Here is a 22,776-nt window from a genome sequence, read left to right as displayed (position 1 = left end):
AAATTAAACCTGTGCACAGTTGGAACAGTAGTTCAATAGATCTGCAAGGTATATATTTAAGACTGTTGCCTTATGTGTTAATATGAACGCCTTTTATCTGTTCAGGCTTAGATCACTTTATAATTACCTCACTTGTGAAATTTTCCTTTCTAAATTCATCTCAGATGGTTTATGTATGTGTCCCTTGGTATCAAACTAACCCTACAAGTCTAGGTTGTTAAGTATTTTATATTGAATTAGCTATCCAAATTTAGAAAGATACTTTATCTACATATAGAAAACTTTACATGAAATTAAAGTTTTAACAAAGCAAATAATAGTTACATAAATAAAAAGAGCCAAGGTAACACTTTAGATCAGAAAGAAGTTAAGGTTTTCTTAAAGAAAATAACTGTTGGGGCTGGGGATTTAGCTCAGTGGCATAAGTGCCTGCCTTGAAAGTAGGAAGTTGTGAGTTTTATCCCTGGTACCGATAAAAATGAAAAAAAAAAAAAAAAAGTGTTCATGAAACAACGATTTTCTAGAGGTTTATATTTACATCATACTTTGACAGTGTTACTTAATTTTTGGTTTAAATTGCACCAAAACTAATTTTTCTTTCAGCAAAGCCATACATGGCAGTCATTAGGAATCCAGAGTTATATATTCCTTAGTGTGATCTAACTACACATCTAAATGGGATTTTGATGCTTTAATAAATTGAATCCAAACTCTATTTCTAAATTTAATAAATCAATTTTAACAACTTTGATTGCTCACACATCTAGTATCAAAATTTGATTTTCTCAGGCACACTCTGCCCATTATTACAGTTTGATAAAACATATCAAAAATAATAACACAACAACTCAGGCATGCCAGCATGCAGAGGAACAGACAAGTTGATTCGTGGAGGCTGGGATCTGTCTTGATGATAAAGCAAACTGAACAGTTTCTCAGTAGGACCATAGACCGTGCAAAAGGGGATGGAGATACAAGGGAGAGGCAGTCTGTAAACCAGGAATTCCGGTGAGAATGAAGGTTGATAGATGCACATGAATTTTGTTGCATGTTAACATGACAGGGTCCGGGTGCTGTAACCTACTCCTCATACACATTTCTTCTATAGCAAACACACTTTTCTTCTATAGCTTGATTCATGTACCTGGATATTTTTTCGCTCAAAAGAGAATACTCTTCCCTTGAGACTCTGAAGTTGAAACAGTGAAACTAAGCAGAACTTTGGGGTGTGAACATCAAAAACAATTTAAGATATATAAGGCCTTAAATAATTACAACTTTACATTGTGGTCCAGTGTGCTGCACTTAGCCTATAATCATATTCTCTACAGCTGTAAAAGAATGCAGTGTATTTGTATGAACTGTATCACAGATATGCAAACAAAATATAATATTATCATGGTTTTTCTATTACTATTGAATGTGTATAAAAATGAATCATACATGTGTATAGAATGATAGTACTATTTTACCTATAACTATAGGGGCAGAAAAAGATCTAAAGAGATCCACATCCAAGTTAGAAGAATTCTGAGTGACGGATGGAAAGGAGGACAGAGAGCACATGATTTGCCTTTATTGTTATGGCTTCACTGCATCCTAACAGTAGTGATCTATTCAATGATTCATGAATTCCCTCTAGTGCTCAAGCTGAGTAAGTAATACAGAGTCACAACTGTATGCCTCAGAAGAACTCAGGAAATTACAAGCAAGTTATATCCTTTGTGTCTAATACAGTTCGTATTAAGGAATTTTTCTAACTATTTGATACACATCTCTTCACATTTCTCTCCCTAGAGAGCTGGTCGTCTTTCAGTCTATGAATGTTATCTTCATTCTTCATGGTTATTTTCAAACCATATCAGTCTTTAGTAACTTGTTACTGGTATTGAACCTCTACTCATCTATCAAGTTTTATGACATTCTCTTCCTAGTTTCACTGAACTATCACTGACACCTCCTTTTGTTTTCTCTATTCACACTTGACTTTCATCAGTCTGTCATGATGCACTTTATACTTTTTCATATCTTTCTTCTTTGTTCCACTACAGATTCATCCAGCATAGAAATTATACCTTTTCATATATTTGTTTCTGGTTCCAATGAAAGCCTGAATAAAAAAGAAAAAGAAAAGAATATTGTTTTTTTCTGGTAAATAATTTCAATATAAATGCAGTAACAACTTCATAATGATGGTATTAATTTTTAGCAGTACTCAACTATCAGCCTTCAACAGAATTGAATTCTAACATGCCAACAGGAGAATTGGGGAAAGTGATAATTTTTATGACACAGATATGAAAACAAGCTAAGAACATTCAGTTAGTTTGCATAATTTGTGGATACATGATTTGGATTCAAATAATATGAAATTGTAATAGTGACATGAAATTATAAAACACTAGCATGCATCCATTCTTAAATATAAGTTACTCGATCTGCACTGCTTTGATCGTGATAAAACATCACTGCATATCATAATTTTCTAATGTTGTCTCAGCATTCATGCTAGCACATTTACCTAATTCACGTACTTTTCTTCATCTATCTGCCTTAGATATTCTGAGGCCTGGAGAAAACACATGTATAAATTTCCTCCTAAGGAAACTACTGCCCAGTTTTGCCTAAAATAGTTGACATACCTTGTTTGTGAGATACGAGCAATGCATGCAGGAGCCACAAACCCAGATGAGATTGGTTGTCTCTGGTAATCTCCCACAGGCCTATATTTCAGAGTGCGGCTGCTCTGAGTAGAGCCATGAAATCCTTCATGTGACTGCTGAGCAGATTGTTCTTGACATAAGGAGAATCATTGTGCATGTCTTTACTTCACCAGGAATTGTGGGGATCAAAATGAGCATCTCCTTGTCCTGAGCAAGTCTTCCTTCCTCTCATGACAAATAGCTTTCCCTAATGAACCCAGTTATGTGTCCCAGTCTCCGATGCACAGGAATTCTGAAATATTCCCTATGATATAGATAAAAGAAGCATTGGGGAGTTAAGATTTTGATTCAGAACACAACTTCTGTAACCTTAAAATCGCATGGAGTGGAGTGTGTGTGTTCCTCAGCTGCTCTGAAGCCGGCCTTTCCACAGAACTGTTAGACCTTACATTTGTTGGTCTTTATTATTCTGTTATACATAATCCTTTTTATGTTTAATATTAAAATATCATTAAAATACTAACATTCATATTATCTTGTTGGTTGGCTTAATTTTATATTTTGTAAATATGTGATTTTAAATACATCATATCAGACTTTAAATTTTATATCTTATTTTGTTTTATGTTATTGTATTTTCCTTAGTCTTGTCATGATTTATAAAAAAGAAAATTCATATAACATATTTAGTTACAAGCAGAATGAAATTTCAATGAGAATTTAATTATATCTAAACATTAATGTAGAAAAACTGATACTGTTAATCTTTCAATATTTTTAGACAAATTTTAGATAGATTAGTAGTTTTCAATGTATTTCAGTCAGCTTTAGGTGTTTAATGATTTTTTTCAAACAGTTCTGTATGAATCACACAATTTATTTAATTATAAAACTTCAAATTTTAGCCGGCCATGGTGGCTCACGTCTGTAATCGCAGACTGTAGTCGTTGCTAGTTCGCGATTAGCCTGGGCTACAAAGTGAGCTCAAGGCCAGCCTGACTGCGGAGAGAGACTCCGTCTCATAAAAGACCAAAAACAAAACAAAACAAAACAAAACAAAACAAAACACTTCAAATTTTAAAATTATGCATACATTCTCAACTCAAATTATGAATAACTAGGTAACTCAAATATTGCATTTTATATAAACTGCACATATGCAATTGATACTTACAATTTCAAATTATAAATTTTGTTTCTTAAAATGTGATTACCAATCCAAATTAATATTCATGGTCATTCAATGCCATTTCCCACATGCGAAAACTGCCAGGAATTTGAACTCCCTGACTTTCAAGTTCCCAGATGAGGTCAAACAAGACAATGTTCTGACTTACACTTTCAGCTCCCTGAAACAAGTGTCCATTTTATTGTCTCTTCAGTGGTGTACTTCTTTATTTATCCATCTCTTTCTTAATAATCACAGTATTCAAAGTGTCTCATGAGAATAATATTGAGGTGCTGAGAAATGTTTAAAATGACCAAGGATTGTTCTATGCTTTATGCAGGAAATAACTTATGTAACTTTCATGGAGACATGAGTTTCAATGCTTTGATTATGAGTTCAATGATACTGAATAAACACACCAACATCCTACCCCTTTTCCAAAAGAGGAAGTTGTATGAAAGAGGAGATTTGTATGAAAAGTGGTAAAATAACATACATAATGTGCAATATAGTTATTGAAAACATTTGTTAATTAAAATTCATGAGAGCAGATTGCTTTGGTGTGAGCTGCTGCATTATTAGCTAACAGACCAGGAAAATGCAGAACTGAATCACTTGGGGTAAGCAGTGAGTATTCAAAGTGAAAAAGGAAAATCCTCGAACAGATCAAGTTCTCCTAAATTTAGGATATTCACAGTAATCAATCAGAAAAAAACAGCTCAACCTCAGCCAGCAAATGATAGAAAGTCTCTTTGATTAAATCATCAAAGGAAAAGTAACCTGAAATTAACCAATCCAATTTTCCGTTATTCTGTGTACTTGTTCCGGCCTAGTCCACTCTGCAAGAACCTTTTTTTCCCATTCTTTCTAACGTAAAACTCTGTATTTTCACATAGGTTTATCCTTGATTCATGGGTTATTAATACAGACTTATTAGATACTTAAAATAAATTATTTGAAAAAAGATATTTTACAGAAGAAAATGTCAATATTGGTATATTTGTGAGATGTCTGATAATAATATTCAGTGTAGAGCATTTGGATGGGGCTGAAACCCAAAGATATTTACATTCATGTTAACCAGAGTCAGGAAAATGTTCAGATCTCTGGCTCACTTTTTCTAAGCTCATGACAAATGTCATTCTCATGACAGGCAGGTCTTGCATGCAAAAAATTAATTATTTTTAAAGTAATTATCAAGTACATGATAGAATATTATGAAGTATAGTTGCCATTTTTGAATATAGAGTTCTTGAAATTACTCCTCTGCTTAGCTAAAATTTTATGACTTAAACATTTTCTCTCCAGTGCCTTGGCCAACTATCTGTTGAATTGAACATTTTCATTTTTTTAAAATTGCACAGGTAAGATCATGTAGTTTTTGTCTTTCTGTGATAAGATAGTACAAAAATCAAATGAGAAAATTTATTCCTTTGTAAGGCCAGTGGTGCTCCACTGCACAAACATGCCACATTGAGCCTTCTTTCCCCAGAAGGGACCCTATGGTCCGGTGCTATTCACTGTTAGGAAACAGAAGGATTTCACATGGGTAAGTCAAATTTTCTTCTTACAATTTTCTATCTCTTTTCTAATTCTTGCTCCACCAGGTTGCTGTTACAATTTTCTATCTCTTTTCTAATTCTTGCTCCACCAGGTTGCTAAAAAAAATCATTTGAATGGCAGAACCTTCACAAAATTATTTTCCATGAATGGTTAATAATCAGGGATTGTGAGGGGAAAAGAATGCTGAGTGCCTCTGTTTTGCCATTTTACTGACTTGATTTTCTTAGCAATGTGGGTGCCTTATAATTTTTCACCATTCCTGAGTCAAGAAAACATTACCAAGTGGATCCGCAGAGGTTTTTTGTTGTTGTTGTTGTTGTTGTGGTGGTGGTTGTTTGTTTGTTTGTTTGTTTTGTTTTATTTTTGTTTTGTTTTGTTTGGCTTACAGATCATCTCTAGGGAATTTTGTATTGCAGGTCCCTCAGGCAATGTGAAGTAATCTCATAAAATATGAACAAGATCGGATGAGAAAAAACAGAGACAGGATTCCATCTTGGGCTCAATCCGGTGAGTTTTTCCTATGTCTCTTGTGAGAAGTACTTCCATAAAATGTAGGGAAGGACAAAGAGACAGAGGCACAGCAGAAGAGCGAAAGAGTAGTCCATATACTTTGGGGAAAGAAGTGTAAGGATAAAGCTTCGAAAATGAAGAATTATGACTAGAAATTTTCATAAAACACTACTAAAACCATTTGGATTTACACACAGTCTTGATATCTAAAGAATAATGTATAGCACGATTATCTTTGGAATGTGGTTTAAAGTATTTTAAAACAATTGTCTTTTTTTTTAAATTTTATTTAAGGAGAAAAGAAAAAAAAAAGCAGAGAAAGGGTACAAGTTATACAGATTTGCAGAAAAAAAAATGAACAGTAGGAAATCACTAGTTAATGGATTACATATCGTCATCTTAGAAATAATTGTTCAAGTCACAAAATTAAAGCTTGTAAAGTGGACATCCCAACAATGATACTGCAAACAGTTCTGTTCAATGATCCAATAAAACTCTGTGATATCATTTTCTATCTTATACACTTAAATATACATGCAATTATATAGTTTAGAGCACTTTCTTTTCCTCTCTTTTGTACAATGACTATTACACATTTTGGGTTTCATTGCTCCCATGGTTCTTATTACTTTTTTGGAAGAGAGAAAAACCAAATGTGACATAACAGAACAGAATCGGTCAAGTCAAAAGGGTGGACATAATAGATAATGTAAAAACATAATACAAGGTGATCAACAATGGTTACCATAATGCCTCCCGCTATCTCTAATAGAATTGCCTATATCATTAGTTATAATACAATTGAACAAAACAGTAAAGAACAAAACCGACAAAACCAAAACATTGGAGACATTGTAGGTCTTCAAAAGTAGATAAAAGTCAACAAGAATGGGCGTTATAATGAATCTCATTATCTTCACAGCTGATGCCTAAACTTTCGAACCTGATACTATCCAGCAAAACTGAATAGGGAAACATCAGTCAAAAACCAGATGGTGAGAGTAATACAGGGCTTCAAATCGAGATAATGGAAAGTCAAAGTGGGTTACTATAATATATCCTGCTATTTTTTTCCTTTAATTAAACGGATAAAAATAAAAAAGTAAATAATGGAGTGGAGATTGAGATAAAAGAGGGCATAACAGCGAAACAGCGCAGATCAAAACATAACCATTTAAGCAGAATAGTGTTTCACCACCAGATAATCCCGACCCAAAAGTAGTTACCATATTGTCTCTTTCCTTGAAATCCTCGAGTACAATTTCATATACTGTAACATTAAGTATATCAAAACAATGTAAAACCATTTAAGAGAATGACAGCATTACAGAGTATTTAGAATCGACTAACAGAAAATGAACAATGGTTTCTGTATAATCTCCTTGTCTTTAAAAAGTTTTTGCTTATACTATCGTACATACAATTGTCTTTAAATCTAATGATACTGGTAGGAATGTTTCTTTACCGTCTCATTGTAGAAGAAAATGGGGCATAAAAATATTAATATTAATAGTTGTGGAATGTGACACACCAATAGCAATGCTTATTTACTTCCTTTTGACTTCAACCATAAAGCAAGTATTAGACTGACCCCAGAACTCAGGATTCTATGTAATACAGGACATGGGGTTGCAATGAACCAAGTAAATAATAATGGTTTGAAAAAGCCTTGTAGTGAGAGAAAAATGTATTGGTTTAAAGAATTGTATAAATCAATTTTTAAAAATTTTGTGGCTAGAAACAACGGTGCTATTATTAGCACTGACTGGTATTGATACATGACTGACAAGTACAAAATTTCATTATTTTGTATATGTCCTCATTTATTTTTACCTGGTGTCCAAATCATTGTAGATATACTTAACTATTTCACATATTGCCTTATTCTAGAATAAAATTATATGATTTAAGATATGCAATTTTCCATTAGTTTATTTGTTATTAAAACATAATACTATTTGATTTTTATAAAAAGTGAAATGCAGTTCATTTTTTTCTTTAATTATGAGGTCCCTATTGATATGTATACTTTTGTTTGTATATACCAATTAAAATGAATTTAAAATTATCAAGCCTGCAGGTATTAGTTAAAAGAATTTTGCTTCTCCTAGACTCCATCTTTTGGATTTATTCAAAATAGAATATATTTTAATTATTCTTTAATAACGTTATTTGACAAGATTCCTGGTTTTCGTAGATGTCCTTTACAAATATAGAAAGTTTTACTTAACACAAAATCTCACATTGTCATTTACATCGATAAGTCATGCAAAATTATTTCCATGATTGAAAGTATCCTACTTTCATTCCAAGGTTTCTTGTGTCCCAAGTTTTTTACATTATTCATTAGTCTAAGTCTAAAATATCCTAGAAGATAAAACGTTTTCATGAGCCCACCGTAGTGTGTTTCCTCCAAATAGCATCTCTTGTTCTTGACTTTCCTTCTTTTTAAAGTTTTGCCATTTCCACTTCAGATTCCCTGTTTCCTTAAGTACTTTTAACTGCTTTATTCCCTGCCTATAAATCTTGCAAATATTTCTGTTTTGGCCTTGTTCATCCTGTATACCAATATTTAGATAATAGTAAGATGGTTTTACTCAAGTTGTTGCTGAAATCACTATTACTCCTCTAATGATACAAATGATTAAAAGAGACTTTTAAAAATGAAACAGTTACAGACAATAAAAGACAGACTGCTTTGAAAATGCACCCATTCCAGGGTCATAAGTAAAGTACATGAAAATATTTAAGAAAGCATAGATCTAGGTATCTTTAAAAATGACAAACTTTCTTTGCTTCTAATAACTTGGAATGCAGAATACATTGCCCTTTTATCTAGTTTTTTGTTGTTTTTTGTAATTAATTTTCCTTGTTACTGAACTGTTAAATTGCTGATCTAACACAAATTAAATTTGAGTTAGATATTGAAATACCTAATTCAGATAGATGTGAATATTAAGGATTTCTGTCTGTGAATAAATGTGCATCAGGGATGTTTTTATATCTGTCTGGAATAAAGCGTGGCTTTTATTTCTCTTGTTGCCACTCCGTTCCTGAAATTCAGTCATTTCCTATGTACTTTTCCCTTGCTCTGTACACATACTTACTACAACCACTTGATGAGCCTTTAAAATCTTTGAGGTCCATTTCCTTTATAAAATATGTTCAAAATGTCTTCCTGGAGGTAAGCAGCCCATAAATCTCCTGTAGAAAGAGACAGTGGGCACAGATTACTATAGTACAGTTAAGAGAGGTGCTGCAGTTGACTTAGTAACTAACCATGTTCTTCATCCACTACTAAGGAAAGATACCTTGATACAAAGTAGACTTTACTATTACAGACTAGGGCACCTAAATTTTTGAAGTAACCATTTTTGGTGGTAATTTAAAGTTGTGGCATGAATAGTAATTTCTATTCTTAGCAACAATTTGTATTGAGTTCCTCTTCATAACATGTAACAAATAAGGGTAGCAGATGACCAATGTTGAGTGTGGACTTATAAAGTTGATTACAAAAATGACAGAAAGATGAAAACATTGGGGATGGACTCTATACACAGTCTTAGTGGGATGTACTGAATGCAGAAATTCTTTTTTAAAAACAGTCATGAGTTACATAGTTTTCAGATTTTAGAATTTGCCTTCAGTTGTGGGGCAGCCCTAACAGTGATCATTCTCCATCTTCTCAGTGACTCTTTCTCATCTTTTCATTCCTCCTTCTATTTTACTCTATACCCCTTTATTTTTTCTTTTTTATTTAGTCCTTTACTGTTTTTTAATTAAGAAAGAATAAGAGAGAAGAAGGAAGGAAGAATTGCAGGAAGGATGCAAGGAACATCACAAATAAAATGAAATAATTCAGAAACATGAATTTCTTCAACTGCCTTTTGATTGCCATTTTTTTTTCCTTTAAGACTGCCTCCTTTTTTTGTCTTTAAGACAACAACATCTTACAAACCTTAGTGTCCCCACTGAGGGAAGTGCATAACTGTTGCATGTTTATTTTTGGCTGCTTCTGAGAATTTTTCAACCCATATGACATTTAGACTTCCTTATTAATTAAATTCCAATCAGGATCCTAGTAGCAAAAAAAAAAAAAAAATGCATCTTTCTTTTGGAGATGGTTTCTGTGAGCAACATTTCTTTTTATTTTTTTTTTTATTTTTTTTTTTTTTAGTAAATGTTTTCATATCAGAAAACAGTGGATCTGTGGGAGAATGCAAGTGGGCATATGAAACAGAAATTAGAGCAGTGCACTGAATTGTTAGGCGGGTTTTATAAATATGCCAAAACAAGGATACAAACTAAAATTCTGCTCCAGTGTCTAGCAGTCTGTACATCTAGGCAAATCAAGAGTTTTGTATGTTGAGTCATACATTTTATTCTACCATTTCTATCTCTCCTTCTGTAATGTTATGTGCTGAAGTGCTGAAGTGAGGCATGTTATGTCATTAAACACAATAAAAGGTTGAGATTTAAATATGTGACATGCTATTAAAAAATCTAGTTTCTGTATGAAAATTGAGAAAATGCATCTAACAGTGTTCAAAGTCTGCTATTAAATCAATTTCCATTCCATTTGAAGTGTTCAATCTCTGCCAATTTCTTATTAGGAATCAAATTTTGTATTATTTAAGGAAGAACAATACAGATAGAGGCTAAGTTTTACAAATTTGAACTTAAGCATTGCTAACTCTATATTTTCCTTCTAGAGTTCATCAGGTATTTCTCATCAGTGTCCCAATAATCCACACCAACACTACCACTTCCTACCCAGACACGTTTTTCCTTGTAGGCATTCCTAGTTTGGAGGCTTCCAAGGGATGGATCTCCCTGCCTTTTTCTTCTGTTTACCTGATGGCTCTGCTGGGCAAAGCTACAATTCTCCTGGTCATCTGGTCTGACCCTGCGCTGAGGGAGCTTATGTTCTGTTTTCTCCCCATCTTATCAGCTATAGATCTAGCACTTTCCACATCTTCAGTCCCTCGAATTTTAGGTATCTTCTGGTTCGATGCACATGAAATCAGTTTTGGAACCTGCGTTGCTCAGATATTTTTAATACACACCTTCACAGGAAGGGAGTCCACAGTTCTGTTGGCCATGGCCTTCGAGCACTATGTGGCCATCTGTGTGCAACTGCATTATACAACCATTCTGACATCCAGGGTGTTGGCAGGGATCGGTGCGGATATTGTAGTGCGCCCAGTCTTGCTCATTTTACCCATTGTGTACTTAACTCATCGTCTGCCTTACTGTGATGCTTGCGTTATTGCTCACTCCTACTGTGAGCACAGGGGCATTGCCAAATTAGCCTGTGCTAGCATTCGCGTGAATGCTATATATGGTCTATTTGTAGCTTCCTTTCTCATTGTGGATGTGGCCCTCCTATGCTTGCATTCTCCGTGCAGTGTTCTGCCTTCGATCTCGAGAGGCTCTGTTTAAAGCACTGAGCACATGTGGGTCACATGTCGGGGTCATGTGTATTTTCTATACACCGTCACTTTTCTATTTCCTCACTCACCGATTTGGCAAAAAAGTCCCCCATTATGTCCACATTCTTGTTGTCAATCTCTACATGGTCATCCCATCTGCCCTCAACCCTATCATCTATGGAGTGAGAACCCAGCAGATTCGTGACTAAGTGGTCTGTGCTTTCACATCTGTCTGGCTCTGAAGGGCATGGATAGATCTGAAGTAATCACTTTTAACTATTTTTGAATGATTATCTCTTAAATGTTCCTCAGATTGCCAAGTTTTATAGATTCTCAATTAACAAATTTGCAGAATACTCTCATGTCTTAAAGCTATTCATCTCCTTGCGTATTAGTATTGAGCATTAGAGTTCTTTATACGATGTAAAATCTTGCCCATTGAACTCATTCTGTTTTAACTGTGGCAATGAATTCAAAACTTCATAACTTAGATTAGAAATGGCATATTTCACCTTTAGCTACTTATTTCACGTTCTTTGATTTTCTTTAAGAATAATATCACAAATTTAAATGAAAATGGGCATTGGTTTTGATAGATTTCTCCAATACAATTGCAAATGTTTTGTTCTATGTTGATATCACTGAGATACTAAACTTTTACAAGTGTGTAGTCTTTCTCTCCCATTTTAGCGTCCTTTTCTCTACATTTCATAAAAATCTCTGGCACCAAGTGCCCTCTCTGTACCATGCACTCCCTTTATGTAAAAGCATGGATTAACTGAAATCAATGCTTGTTTAAAGGAATGAAAATGTGGTTTTTGAGTTTAAATGCATGGAACTTTAATACTATGATTTTAAATTGTGTTTAATTATTCTGTCTCTTTGTGTCTCTGTCTCTGTGTGTGTCCATTTTTTAATGTATTTAAGCAAGATTTAACATTGTGGTCTACTTTGTTCTCTACAATGATCTATTTGTTGACTGAATTAGAAATTTCAACTTTGAGGACTGACACATTTCAAATGTAGATGATTCCTAGAGAGTTTTAAATTAAAAAATACATTTTCAATATTGGTGACTTAGGACTATCTTGGTATTCTTTCACGTATTTGGGGAAGTCATATAATGACAGAACTACACCAGTACTTTAGATCACTGGCAATTTTTAATTTCTTTTCTTACTTGCTGCTGGTGAAAAATTTTGTGAATTAAAAATTATAATTAGATTATAAAAATGGTGTGCAGAATGTTAAACAGTAGTATGCAGCATGTAGATAATATGATTATTTAAAACACTGTAATTCACTGGCACAGTTACATTGTATTCTAGCAGAGATCTTTTCAGGATTTATTAATAGATAAAATGGATTAATTATATTTTCAGTAAAAATCATAGAGAATTTACTAAATTCTCAGGATTGATTTAACAGATGATAGCATAAATACTATGGAAATATGCTTATTCTCAGGATTTCCTATGTTATTAAAGAAAGATTTTATATTATTTCTCTCTTGGAGATGAGATAACTTTGATGAATTTTCTGGAAGCTATTTATTCACAAACATATCCAATAACATTATTTAAAGTTTTTTTCTTTCAGGAGGCATTATATTTCTTTAATGCTCATCAAATGAAACAGTATTTAAGTTTGCAATACAAAAACCAAAATTTAATTTTTAAATTAATACTTATTTGTTTTTTAAATTGATTTTAAATCTCTGTATGTTATATAATAATTCCTATCCTAGTAGCATTTCCAACTGCATTACTGAAACTAACTAAATTCCTAATGTCTAGTCGAGGAACAGTTTATACACACAGTATTTCCAATTTATTTGACCAGACACTAAGCAGCCATTTTTAAGTAATGATGTTCTTACTAAAGTTTTCCAGTCCAGTTTCATTTTCTGATAATGTCTTGCCCAGTAAACTCTTCATTGTCTCCAAGCATCACATATGCATAGGCTGCAATAAAATGAAAAATAAGATTCAGTGGCAAAAGTATGAACAATACCTTCCAAGTACAGTTTTTTTCCCCAACTGTAAACATCTATAAGCCCCTCAGAAAGAAATTTAGACTTTTAATCATAAAGATAATGGTGGTGAGGTGTCTAAATATATATATATATATATATATATATATATATATATATATATGTACAACTGTCTTTATTCACATGGTCAAATTGTGGTTTTGGAATTGAACTATTCACATTCAGGCAGTAAAATAAATAGTTGTTAAAGATAAAAATGTGGTCATCCAATATAGTATCTCATAGTGAAATTGTAAGTTAAATGTAGAAATTTGGTTATTATAACTTCAGAAGATATTATATGAGGTTTTAGGAAACACATGCATCCTCTTGTAAAAATATTTCATTGGGAGCAAGAGTGCATGAAAGGGGAGAATGGCTCTCTTGTCCTGATAACCTGTTAAAGCTCAACTTTTGAAAACTCATAATTCTGTCAGTAACAACTCAAAGCTGCTTCCCTTATTATGAGTAAAACACATATGTCATGACTTCAGAAATGGAAGAATGAGCAGTATGATTTGACTTTTATGAAATACACATTTTGCTATACATTGACTTTGAAATAGTTTCTTACTTTTGCTTATGTTACATGCTACAGTATTAGGCAAGATAATGTGTTAATAAATCTTGAAGACTATGTATAATATTTTGTAAGTATTTTAGTATGTGTGTATTAGATGCATTCCAATTGATAGAAGATACATAATTACATTTATAGCTTTTTAAAAGTTCTGTTATACTTTGAACTTTTGGGGAGAAATATATGACTTTTTGGCATAATGAAAATTATTTCAATAAGGTGTACAAAGTGTATATTAATATCTGCTGCCATTGAGTAACCTATTAACTAAAATTTTGACGATATTAAACTGGCATGAACTCCACCATGATTCCCAGTAACTATGGAGATTTTAGAGAAGTATTAAAGAAGAGTGAGAGTTTGGTGTCTTTCAGATTTGCCAAATTATCAGAGTTGAAATGATTTTGAAGAAGACAAAAATAAATTTCCGTTTTCATAAACATTATCATTGTGAAATCACTGTATTATCACACTTTGAAATTTTGAAACCAACTGCCCCAGAAATAATTCCTTCCAAGAAAGCCACAATCTTAAGATCATGTTTTTATGCAGGTGAAAGGTTTTTTTGTAGGCTTTTTAGAGAAGGGTTTATGAAAGATAGTGCAGTAAATCCACATAGAAGGATTGACTGGTTTCCAATAAAAACTAAATTCATTTATTAGGGTAATGAAATAATGTAACCATGGATTTTGAGGGCAAGTAAAAGGAATAATATCGGTTTTATTTTTGAAGCTTTGAGATATAGGCTTAACCATTTTATATTTTTTATTTTATAGGAAAAAGTACAGAAAAATAATAACACAATAATAGAATAGCAATAGTTAATTCCTTGTTCATTATCCTTGAAGTACTTACTCAGAGTATGAGATATAGGCATAAAATATTCTCCAAATGATATTAGCACAAACTTGCCTTTTCAATGAACTAAGAGATAGTATAACTATTTTACAGTGTTTCCTTTTGCCTTCCTCCTTTTCCCCTTTCCCAATCCCAGCTCCTTTCTTCTTTTGAAAAGTTTTTCCAATTTCACAATATTTATTATAGATGTTAGAGCTTCTTTATTTAGATTTTTTTTTTTCAGTTTTTGGTACCAGAGGGAAAAAAAAATACAATTTAAAGAAGTGCATTGATAAGATCCTGCCAACGGCTGCTGACTTTTGCCATTCTGATTATGCTCTAATTGTCAGATTATACTAAAGTTCATTGTGATCAGTTGTGAAGAACATGACCTTTCTTGTGGATCCATTGTCTTGTCTGCATATGTTTCTGCCTTTGGCCTCCTTATGACACAAAGACACTAAATTCAAATAGAGTATTACAGCTTCTGAAGTATGAAGATTTTCATAGGTGCTACTTGGAAATATTTTCTATTGTCTTATTAAATTTCTCAGATTTTGTTTATGCTCACGATCACCATCTCTTAAGTGAGTGAATACTATTTTCACAAGTATTTTCTGGAAAAACATTGTTAGTTAACCATTGCCAGCAGAGTGCCTGAGAACAAAAGAGAATTGCATCTTGCGCAGTGAAGTACTAGGAGCCGTTGTGCTGCAGAAAGTAGGTCAGATTCAAACGTCCATGTAGTCCACTATGGGAGCATGGCTGAAGTAACGATTGCTACCTAAGGTATAGTCTTCCCCTGAAAATCCATAGTGAAAAGGGCACTCAGGAAATTTATTGGCAGACCTATGTATGTCTTTATCTTCATCACTTCTACTAAGTCTGAAGAGAGGTTAAGCTTAATTGGTTTAGGTTGATTGGCTGAGCAACTGCTGAGAGGACAATTGCAGCACACTTCAGAGTGTTTCTGAGTGGGTCATAGGAGCATGATTTTGGGTGCCATATCTGATCCCCAGCCTCTGTTGCCATGCTGTCCCTAATATGAAGAAAACAGCTTGCCTCTGCCAAACCCTCCTTCCATGATCCATGCTAGTTCACACTGAAGGCCATGAAACCATGAACCACACTAAGTCACTTTGTCTTTAAATTGTGGATGTCAGGTATCACATCCTGGTGATAAAAAGCCAACAGGAATTTCACTGATAAAGGGAGTAAACATCATTAACATCTCCAGGTTTGCTAAAGTGATGTATAGATTCAGTGCAATCCTGAACAAACTTCTAATGGTCGTTTTTGTAGAAATAGTCAAAAAAATGCTAAAAGGCATATAAAACTATGAATGAACCCTAGGAGCTAAAGCAAACTAGAAAGTCACAATGCTCTAGGTGTCACACTTTCTGATTACCATTGTTACAAAATTGTAGTAATCAAAATAGTTTGGCACAGCCAAGTTCATCAATCTTAGCTGAGGCAGGAAGATCTCAAGTTTGAGCCTCATCTGTTTAATTTCTCAAAATTTTAAAAAGTAAAAAGTAAAAGAAACAAAATCAAGGTCTAATGGGTAGTTCTTTGTGAAGTTTCTGATTTTAATTGTTTGTACCAAAAAATAATCTCTGTAAAAATTGATACCTGGACCACTCTTACACAATAGAACCCCAGAAATAATTAACTAAGTTTGGTGAAGACACCAAAAAACACACCTTGGAAAATTCACAATCATTTCAATAAATTGTGTTAGGAAACTTGAATATCCATAAGGATCATAATGAAATTTGACTCCATGCTACTATTCATAAAAGATAATTACCTCAAAATGTATTAAAACATCACATAAGTCTTTTTTTTTTTTCCATCTTTTTCATTTTTTTATCAGTACCAGGGATCGAACTCATGACTGCCTGCTTGCAAGGCAGGCGCTTATGCCGCTGAGCTAAATCCCCAGCCCCTATAACATCACATAAGTCTTAAAAACATGAATGACACTGGCAGAAAAGCAGACAATAAACTTCTTTGAAACTGATCTCGGAAATAATTTATTGAATTAGAGGAAAAAAGCACAATAACAACACTGTAAATCAAGAAATGAGCTACGATAAACCAAAAAGCTTTTGCATAGCATTCAACAAAATATAAAAAATTATCTAAATGGAAAAATACATCCGATCAAAGGTTAATATCCAAGTATGTAAGGAATTCATTCCACTTAATAGAAAATAGACACATTTAAAGAATGAATTTCTTTAATATGCTGCAATGTATTTGGATAAACTTGAAAATACTATGAACAAAATGATCCAGACACAAAAGGATAAATAGTGTATGATTCCATTTATGTGAAAATCATAAAAAGACACATCATGCAGGCAAAAAATAGACTCACAAGGAGTTAGGAGAAAAGGGAAATGACAATTTATTTTGTAGAGCTTTTGGGTGGAGCTTCTTTTGGGTTAAGGGAAAGCCTTGGAAATGGTGATGGTTGCATAACTTTGTTAAATCCATTGAACTTTAAACTTAGTGCTCTGGATTTCATATTTAGGTTTTATGTGTGTAGAATACATAGAAATTTGCTATACGCAATTTTCAGCACATAGAAATATTGCATCAACTTACCCCATTAATATATGCATTATATTTATCAGTAAAAATAAAGAAGTGCAACTAGTTTTTCTCGTGAAGCATAAAAAAATACATTTCCAACAAATTTTCCTGTCTTCTAGGGATACATACTGTTTAATTGCTTCAGAAGTCTTTATATGCTTCAAGTTATTGATAGCAGCACCACATAAATATTATTTAATGATTTCACTTTGAGAGAGTATAGTGGATGTCCATCATTCTATACAGTGTCCCTCTGAGGGAGTACAGTAGATGTCCATCTTTTAAAATCCCAGTTCGCTTGTTATTGTCTTGAGCATCTACTTGGAAAGGTTCTGGGTATACATTCTTACATTCAACCCCACAACACTTATAATGAGTTTACTTAAAATTCCAGTGATTCATTTTTCTCATTTTCATTTTTATTAATACATATTTGTAATGCACAGTGATTCCATTCATCACTGAGTTTTCATCCATATGTGTGTCACATCTTTTTCTTTTACCTTCCCTAATCACTTCATCTTTTTCCATTTGCAAAAATCTATCTCCCTATTCGCTATTATTTGTACTTTAATTTAATTGTCCTTTGATGTTTTCAGTATTTTCAAATTTGATATATAGGTATTTTACTACATAATAGTATTTTGCTACATATTTTACTACATATTTATATTAGTAATATTGACCCAGACTTACTCATTGTTTTTTCCTTTTCTATATAAAATGCATGCATATAGACATATACATATACATGTCTATTGTCTAATTTCTATAATGAAATAGTATCAGTTTATTTTCATTTTTAATCATAATATTGGCATATGTATTACTTTACATTTTTGGCATTAACACATTTTTTTTATTCACAAATGGAAATCATGTTATTTTATTGGAATTTTAAATTTCATTTTTATTACCAGAAGGCCACAATGATAAGCACTTCACAAAAGAGATGTTTTATTCTACTTGGTACTTGTGATAATTTAGTAAAGTATGAGTTAGCATAAAACAAAGATAAGGAAGGGAGACATGCATATTGATAAGAAATATCCTAAATTTGAATTATTATAACATCTCAGAAAAGTACAATATAATATATACCTATAAAGAGATTTGTTTACCTTGAGTGTTTTTTGTTATTGTTATTGTTATAATAATATTTTTATTTTGGTACAGAGGACTCAACCCAGGCCCTTCACGCTGACTGTTTCTCCTGAACTCTTTTGTTTGTTATTTTAAGAGAATGTCTTGCTACACTTCCCAGCAAGGACTAGAACTTGTAGTTTTCTTGCTTCATTCACCCAGTGTGCCAGCACAGTCAACATGGTTTTGAATTTCTGAATTTTAATTGACAACATGTGTCTCCAGAGGACAGTGGAAGGCAGCAGGTGTTTGACTCAATGTCAGTCCCTCGCTAACTGGTTCTTAAAATGGCAGCTTTCTCGAGAGACTCTGAGATGTTATGCCTGGGCCAAACAAAGCATCTTCACTACCTTCAACATCAGACAATCCCCAAGGGCTCTGAGTTGTGTCCTCACATTATAAAACTCCTTTCTTTTCGGAGGCAGATAAGGGGTTTTCTCTGACCATGTTGGAGGAGAGGTTTCCCATTAAATGTGTGGGGCAATGGACGCTGAACATAGACTTTTATCTAACAATTAAGTAACAGCCCACAAAGGAATTTATTAAAGTGGTATTTTCTATTTCACTACTACAGAAAGATATCCTTACAGAAAGTTTTTATTGTGTAAGGCTGCCACTATTCAGTTCTGAAAATACTAACTTGTAGGAGGAAATTAAAGCTGTTATATAAACAATTATCTCCATTTTCAAAAAAAAAAAGTTGTGTATGAAAGGTGTATAGTTTTCAATAAAGATAATAGCAGGCAAGGCTATCAGAGCACTAAAAATAAGTGCAGACCTATGAAGCTGATTACAAAGGGAAAGAGAGGGGTAAAACATGAGATTAGGGATGGACTTCTGGGTACAGACTTGGAGCGTTCATTGGCTGGGAAAATCTCTTTTAAAATGTCTATTGTAAGGAGTGGTCCTATAAACATATGCTCTAATGCATATATCCCTGTAATATGGTCATTTGAAGCTTTTGCTGAAGATATATCAGAGGGTGAGAGCAGGATAGGATGAAATTTCTACGTTTAGACTTTTTAAGGAATCCCTGTATGATTTCCATAATGCTTTTCCTAGATAATATTCCCAGCAGCAGTGCAGTGGAACCCCTTTTACTATATTCTTGACAGCATATGCTATTTTTAAATTTTTGGATGATAGTGATAGATATTATAATAACAATAGATATCCTCATTGGTTATGAAATTTTTTTCATAAAACAAATGGAAAAATAAAACTATATTAATTAAATACTTTTCAAAGTTGGGATTTTGATTCAGTTCTGTAAGACTGTTCATCCTTCTCATTTCTCTCTACTTACTTTTTTTTTCATTTTTTCTTTCATCTATCTTTATCTTCTTCCAGTTATTTCTCACTATTTTGTGGTTAAGTCTTCTTTCTCTACTTTACTTGTTGAAAATTTAGAAGGTGAGGAGGAAAGAAAGAAAGGAAAAAAGAAAAATAGAAAGAAAGCTAAAAGGAAGGAAAGTAGTGAGGGAGAAGACTGAATGTAAAAAATAAAAAAAAAAAGTTTAAATGATATGAACTCAGAGCAAAGATTTCTTCAGCCCAATCTAGTGCTGACTGCCAGTACTGGGTTATGTTTCTCTCAGATCCCAACATTTCAAGAAACCTTACTTCCCCATGCAGAAAAGGATACAATTCTTGGATATCCTGGAATTTTTCTGGAAATTGGATAGCTATAACAGTTAGAACTGATATTAATAAATTTCAACATAATATTTGTCAAGCATTTTTTTTCTACTGGTGCGGATTTCTATGTGCGATGCTTCATAACTTTGTGTGACTGTTTTCATTTCTGAGGTATAATATACTGTGTCTACAGTGGTACAAAGTTAAAGTTAAAAAGAGAAAGAAATTATCAGTAAAGCACAGGATAGCTTTTTGTGACTGAAATTATAAAGATTTATTAAAATATTTAAGTTAAATACCGAACTTTAACAAATTGTGCTGCATTTTTTATTATTCTGTATTTCTAGAAAACAACAACAACAAAAAGCCACGATGTCTCTTTACATTGTTAAGTTCTTTGTATAGTACGAGTATCCACATTTTGGTGATTTTTAAAGGTACATCAGGAAAGAATGATTTTGTCTTTGGAGAGGAATAGAGATTGTAATTAGAAATAAAGTTTCTGGCTAGTGAAAGTTGGTTCTTGATATTAAACAAATCTGAGCAACAGAAAATCTTATTATCAAAACCTAATGTGAAATTAGTCTGCTTTCAACTTGAAAAGTGCTCAATCATTGCCCATAACTGTCTGTATTTAATGTCTTAAATCTTAACATGGGTGTTTAGGTAACAAAATTACACATAGAAGATAAGTTTAACAGAGAAGTTTTGACAAGCATTTCTAAGACATCATTTTCCTTCTAGAGCTGGTCAGCTACTTCTCATTAGCGTCACGATGATCCACACCAACACTACCACTTTCCACCCAGACACCTTTATTCTTGTACACATGCCTGGGCTTGGGGCTTCCCATGGATAGATTTCCCTGCCTTTTTGCTCTGTTTACCTAATAGCTCTGCTGGGCAATGCTACAATTCTCCTGGTCATCTGGTCTGATCTTGTGCTGAGGGAGCCTGTGTTCTGCTTTCTCGCCATCTTATCAGCTATAGATCCAGCACTGTCCACATCCTCAGTGCCTCGAATGTTAGGTATCTTCTGGTTCGATGCACATGAAACCAGTTTTGGAACCTGCGTTGCTCAGATATTTTTAATACACACCTTCACAGGAATGGAGTCCACAGTTCTGTGGCCATGGCCTTTTAGCGCTATGTGGCCATCTGTGTGCCACTGCATTATACACCCATTCTGACACCCAGAGTGTTGGAATCCGTGCGGGTATTGTAATGCGCCCAGTCCTGCTGGTGTTACTCATTGTGTACTTAACTCATCATTTGCCTTTCTGTGATGCTGGTGTTATTGCTCCCTCCTACTGTGAGCACATGGGCATTAGCAAATTAGCCGGTGCCAGCATTCGCGTGAATGCTATATATGGTCTATTTGTAGCCTCCTTTCTTGTGTATGTTGCCCTTGTTGCAATCTCCTATGCTTACATTCTCCGTGCAGTGTTCCGCCTCTCATCTCGAGATGATCGCCATAAAGAACAGAGCACATGTGGGTCACATGTGGGGGTCATGTGTGTTTTATAAACACCGTCACTTTTCTCCTTCCTCACCGACCGATTTGGCAAAAAAGTCCCGCACTATGTCCAGATTCTTTTTTCCAATCCCTAAGTGGTCATCCCACTGGTCCTCCACCCTATCATCTATGGAGTGACAACAAAGCAGATTTGCGACTTTGTGGTCCATGCTTTTGTGTCAAAATGAGAGGTATTTTTCTCTCCCTATGGAGGGCTTAACATAGTTGAAATAGTGAATTTTAATTTTTTCTAGATAATTAACTTTAAATGTTTCTGTGATCACAAACTTTGTGATTCTCAAATTATCAAACGTTGCAGAGCACCCTCATGTCTTAAATGTTTTTGTCTCCTCTTATACTGGTTTTGAATGTAGTGGTCCATTACAGGAGGGAATATCATTCCTCTGGGAGCCCTTTTAATTTCAATGAAGGAGATGATGTGAACACATCATGCCTCTTTATTTGGAAACAGACAGATATGGACAACCACCATTTGTGGCTGATACTTTGGATTTTGAATAAATTTTTGTTACAAAATAAATTTTTGAATTTTTAACAGAATTTTTTTTAACTTTATTTTGTGGCACTCCATAAAGGAAAATTCCACTGAAAACTTCCCTAAAAATCTTGGGCCAAAGGCAAATTTTTAAGTGCTATTTATCAATCTGCTATTGCAAAAAGTGATGCATATAAGAAAAAATGATTAACTTTAAGACAAAGTGTGATTGATCAGTAGGCAAACGGCTAGTTTTTTACTACTGTGTTCATTACATGATGGTATAAAATGACTTATCATTTTGTGTCATGAGTGAGTCCAATAGTAAGTTTATCTTCAGCGTTCAGTAATGTAGAAAATGCATTCTCTGTTCAGCAATGATCATGGAATTGAGACTTTAGTAAAAAAATTTCTGGAAAGTACTAAACGAAGTATCTAACTATGTTTATTTGAAGAATTTTTTCCTATAGTTTTATGGTAGTGCTAATTTCTCCTAATTGCATGGTATGTTTAATGACTTCTTGCTATTCTTTGTCAAAACTCCATCGAACTTAATTTAAACTGTATTGCTATTGAGCAGGATGCTATATCTCATGTC

General features: G+C 33.5%; 2 pseudogenes; both read left to right on the top strand.

The window, feature by feature from the left end:
• Positions 1-862: 862 nt before the first annotated feature.
• Positions 863-11,578, top strand: LOC106025019 (olfactory receptor 52J3-like; annotated as a pseudogene).
• Positions 11,579-20,942: 9,364 nt separating this feature from the next.
• On the top strand, positions 20,943-21,870 carry LOC100713729 (olfactory receptor 52J3-like; annotated as a pseudogene).
• The last annotated feature ends 906 nt before the right edge of the window (positions 21,871-22,776 follow it).

The sequence above is a fragment of the Cavia porcellus genome, unplaced genomic scaffold, assembly GCF_034190915.1.
Source record: "Cavia porcellus strain 051 isolate PalLab524CR breed Dunkin Hartley unplaced genomic scaffold, mCavPor4.1 scaffold_9, whole genome shotgun sequence".
Taxonomy (NCBI): domain Eukaryota; kingdom Metazoa; phylum Chordata; class Mammalia; order Rodentia; family Caviidae; genus Cavia; species Cavia porcellus.
This window is presented reverse-complemented; position numbering and strand designations above follow the sequence as displayed.